This window comes from Pteropus vampyrus, unplaced genomic scaffold, assembly GCF_000151845.1.
Source record: "Pteropus vampyrus isolate Shadow unplaced genomic scaffold, Pvam_2.0 Scaffold1000004665, whole genome shotgun sequence".
Lineage (NCBI taxonomy): Eukaryota > Metazoa > Chordata > Mammalia > Chiroptera > Pteropodidae > Pteropus > Pteropus vampyrus.
The window spans coordinates 1,704-6,630 of NW_011919067.1; the positions used below are offsets into that span (position 1 = coordinate 1,704).

Below are 4,927 nucleotides of genomic sequence, written 5' to 3' on the forward strand. Positions count from 1 at the left end.
CTCTGTTTCTCAGAGCTCAGCAATTTGGTTGTTATAGACCTCATATTGCACTCGTTATAGTTCTGCTGGGTGGTGTAGGTCGTTTTCGGACATTTTCCATTGTTCACCATTGTCTATGAGTGAATATCTGTGTATCTTCAAGCAACAAATATCTACAGCTTGTCTAAGGGTGAAAACATGACATTCAGTTTGGTAACCTCACCTGTGCCCTTTGCAGAGACTAAAAGAAATAATGAGTGAAGGACTCAGATAGTTATTAATGGACCAGTTGAACTCTTGATAGTTAATAGTAAACTAAGTCATGGCGTTAACAAATGTGCCTTCTATCACTTATCATTTAGTGCTTTTGTCAGAGATATGATGCTGGACTGGAAGGTTCTTTATTCTGATTCAGTGTCATCAAGAAACTATTGAGGTTGTCATGATCCTCTGTTCATTTACAATGCTTAATTTTCTACCTTTTAATTTTCCATGCATGCTTTATCTGTGCTCTAAACATCACTGTGCGAAATTTTCCTTTATTCTCCAACTAGTGTAACCCTAAAGCTGATCGATTTGGTGTCACAGATATTCAAGGAAACTTAAATATTGAGGGAATAATTATTGTTTGGAGTGTATTTTTGTCTTTTCACAATTATAGACTTACATACTTTATTTGAATTAGGCTGTGAACTGTTTAAGAAGAAAATTTAAGATATATTTTTTAAAAATTCTTCCTTCCTACTGGGAATTCACACTAATGAATGAAGACCTGACAGCGCTGAGAGATGGTACAGAGCATACCTCAGTGTGCCACCACGATCCCTGAAAAAAACTGCCACACGCACTGTTCCATTTTTCTGGTTTTTCTTGATTACTCGAAGAGAAATGATATCCATATGTAGATGATAAGCCAACAAGTGGTTGTGCCCTGCACAAAGCTGTCATGGAAATACCCGTCACTTCCTGATGTTTGGAATTAGCCCATGCGTGCCTTCATGCAGGCTACAGCAAGTTCCCTGAAAATTTTGCTACAGGCCATTTCAACATTCTAACAGGTCTGCAGGTTCTGGAGTAGTGTGCTTCATGGCCAGCTGTGATACCACAGCTCTTTTGCTGTGAGTGGGTCTTACAGGTGCATGTAGTGGGAGCTTATGCCAATTGTTTTAACACTCTATAATCCTTCAGATAATAGTGCTGACTCAAGTCCTGTAGGCAGGAAAGACAGACTCATACCTGGAACAGTTATCTATTTCCGTCAGAATAAATAGCTGTCCTTAACAGGTGGAAGTATGTCAATACAATCATCTTGCTACCAAGCCGTTTTTGGTTGTCTCAAGGGATGGTGTCGTATCTGGGACTTAGCATTGTTGCTGCTAGGAGCTGAGGGCAGAGATCAACATATATATTTTCTATGATCTCACATCATGCTAGCATCTTCTTGTTCATTCAGTAGAATTAACATGATGCCACTGAAATATTGAATCAATGTGATATTCTGTGGTTGTCCAGATGCTCATGATAACTTTACACTCTATTATGAGAGGAGCAGGTGCTTTTGCATAACCAAGGGCTAAAACTGCAAATGTATGATCTTGACTCTCTCATGTGTATACATACTGTTTTTGACCTTTTTCCTGATGGAATGGGAAAGAAAGCCTTAGCTAAATCAGTGAAGTCATTTACCTGAAGATACATTAATCTGCTCAGCAAATATTCTACATCTGGTACAGTGGATGCGATGAAGCTAAAACATTGAGTTTTTAGTAGTCTACTATAATTCTTCAGAATTCAAATTTTTGTAGTAGATAGATTGGTGATAAGTGGAGGGACAATGGGGATGATCAATCGTGTATCTTTAGTTCTTTAAGAGTGGCACTAGTATTACACATTCCCCCTACCCTTGGTGTATGATATATTTTTAAAATATATTTTCTTTGCTTTAAGAGGGAGGGGTCTGGGTCATATCAATGGTTTCTACTTGGCGTTCTTGAATACGATAGCTCTTATTCCACAGGCTGAAGAGCCAATATAGTGGTGGTGCCAATCACCAATTTTGTCTATGCCAGTTATAGTTTTGAGCATAATGGAAATGAGTGCCATGTGATCCAACAGGGGGTCATGATGGTTCTTCAGCTTGAAGCTTACAGGAAGGCAGCACAGGTGCCTGGCTTTGGCTAAGTGATTCCTTGGGCAAAAAGATGGCAGGACAGGACAAAACCTCCTATAAACCACACAGATTCTGGGATGTGTTACTTTTTCATTCTACAGGTGCAAGCTCTCTCCCTTTAAGTCTCACTCCCAAGTTTGCGATTATCCTCCTGTCATCCCCCACGGACGTTATAAACCAGTTACTTTATCCATCCACGAGAAGGTTAAATATGAATGTGATGAAGGATACACTCTGATTGGGCAGGATACACTCTCCTGCAGTAGGTCACGCTGGTCACCTGAAGCACCTGTGTGAAAGTAACTCCAGTTCCCTTTTCAGCTATGGCTAAGTGGGCGGAACTGTGATGAAAGGATTGAGAGTAGTGTTTCTTTTCCAGTCAGAGGCAGCACGAAAACATTTGATTTGATTTACTTAAATTATTACCATAGTCACGTGGAATCCAAAGCAAAAAGGACAAATGGCATGCAAAAGCATTAATCTCCTCCTACTTCTCTCTCCAGTTGCAAATCCAGCCTCCTTGAAGCAGCCCCTATTCCCATTTTCTCGTATATTCCTGGAACTAATCTACAGGTGGTGCATTTTCTCTGCGTGTAGCTGTGGCTTGTAGCAAAGTTTTCATGGAACTTGCTCTAGCATGCATGTAGGCTTGCATGGGCTAATTCCAAATATCAGGGAGTGACGAGCATTTCCATGAAAGCTTTGTGCAGGGCACCACCAGCCCATGACGGAGGCCTGTGGTAGGGGACTCCTAGTTTACCAACATGTTTTGGAGACAGGAGGAGTCAAGATCGGGCCTGACCTTTACACATACACAGGTTTAATATCCCTTTGCCATCAACAGCTCCAGGAATTACTTGCCACCATTGTCTCCATTGTACACAGCAGGATAATAGGCAAGAGGGAAATGTCATAAATAGAGTCTTGTAGAGCTCACGATAGTTGCTTTGATAGCTGAGAATCGGGGGCCAAGTGCCTTTTTTACATCCTGTCATGTTATGTAAAGATGTTATATCTTTGCACAAGTTTCTTAACCTCTCTATATCTCTTTTCCTTTAAGATAAAATGGGAATACGAACAGTGCCCACTTCATAGAACAGGGTGAGACTTAAATTAAATGATCATATAAAATGCTTGACCTTAAAGTCTCAAATGAGCCGGCACTCAATTAAAATATTAAATAATATTATTTTATCAAAAGGAAAGAAAAGTAGAACAATTGGAAACAATTGAAAAACAATTGGAAAATGTAGTTCATTTTTATAATCACAACTGGTTATCATGTTTCTTTCTTAGACCTATATATTGCTTATAACTGTGCGTTCACTTATAACTGTGCGTTCATTGTAGCTCTGTGTCTGAAACCAGAGATAGAACATGGAAAGTGATAGAACATGTCTGTGGATAAGAATTTGTATATTGAATCTGAAAGTGTCACCATCCAGTGTGACTCTGGCTATGGTGTGGTTGGTTCCGAAAATATCACCTGCTCAGAGAACAGAATCTGGTACCCAGAGGTGCCCAAGTGTGAGTGGGTAAATGACACAATTCAAAAAGTTTTCTGTGTTATCCAGCCTTAAAAATGGTGCCACGCAAAGCACTGTCTCAGCCAGCAAGGGTGAGTTCTGACTTGTCAGGATTCATTTCTGAGTCATTCAAAGGGTCTCTCTCCGTCTCTCTGTCTCTCTGTCTCTCTCTGTCTCTCTCTCTCATTGAAGCATTCTGATCAGTTACGATGGCTAGTTGTCTTGTTCTCACTTGAAAACAGCAGAATCTGAGCCCCTTAGTGAGAGGAGGTTCTCATAGACCTGGGAGTACTGACTCTTAACTTTCCTTTTCTAGACTATATAATACACTGTGATTTATTTCTGGATGGTTAGCAGAATTGGCCTTTGTCCACACACAGACCCTCTGGGAAGCTGTCTCAGAGCAGATCTATATCTCTCTGGGGAAGACGAACATGGGCCCCAAGGTGTTTTCCTGCTCACTCACCAGTCCTGATGTTGGTCTTGGTCCTGACTCTGTAGTCCTGCCATTGTCAGGATGCATCCTCCACATGACCTGGAGAGAATCTTCTCAGCCACACTCACCATCTCTATATGTCTTTTAGGTGGTCCCTGAAGGCTGTGAGCAAGTTCTAGCAGGCAGAAAAATCATGCAGTGTCTCTCAAGTGCAGCGGATGTGAAAATGGCTCTTGAGGTGTATAAATTGTCACTGGAGATTGAACTCCTGGAACTACAGAGAGACAAGGTGAGGAAAACCACTCTGGAGTCGTCCCTGTAATTTTTTCCCAAAAGAGGGAAGAAAAAGTGCCTTGCTGCCTTCGATTTCAGTTTAGTTGAAAACTCTACCAAATCTTTGCACTAGAATTCATCATAATAAATATGCATATATCAAAACTATTTGTCATCATGGTCATTTAGGACCCCATCAAGTGAGAAATCTAAACTACTTATTACCTAAGTTTTATTTTATTTTACTGTGCAGATCATTTTATTTTATTTTACTGTGCAGAACTTGAAAATATGTATTTGTCTTCACACCAATGTATTTTTTGTTTGTTTGTTTTGAATACCTCCTGTCTGGAGCTCAACATGTCCTAATTATTCATGTTCCTTAAAATGCACACTAAGTGTCAATACACCCTGAAAGTCTTGTTCATTCTCCTCCATCATGCCGTTTTCTGAACTCCCATGTACTTGTTCTCTGCCTCACTAATGCCACTTCTCAACTTCTGTCTTACATAAAGGGGATTTTTGTTTGTGTCTGACTCCTTC

At 40.3% G+C, this 4,927-nt stretch overlaps 1 long non-coding RNA gene across 1 annotated transcript; it reads left to right on the forward strand.

The window, feature by feature from the left end:
* The first annotated feature begins 2,291 nt into the window (after nucleotides 1-2,291).
* LOC105311526 lies at nucleotides 2,292-4,473 on the forward strand. The gene is made up of 3 exons (XR_002778887.1): nucleotides 2,292-2,448; nucleotides 3,500-3,684; nucleotides 4,260-4,473. It is a non-coding gene; the product is annotated as an uncharacterized LOC105311526 (long non-coding RNA).
* Nucleotides 4,474-4,927: the final 454 nt, after the last annotated feature.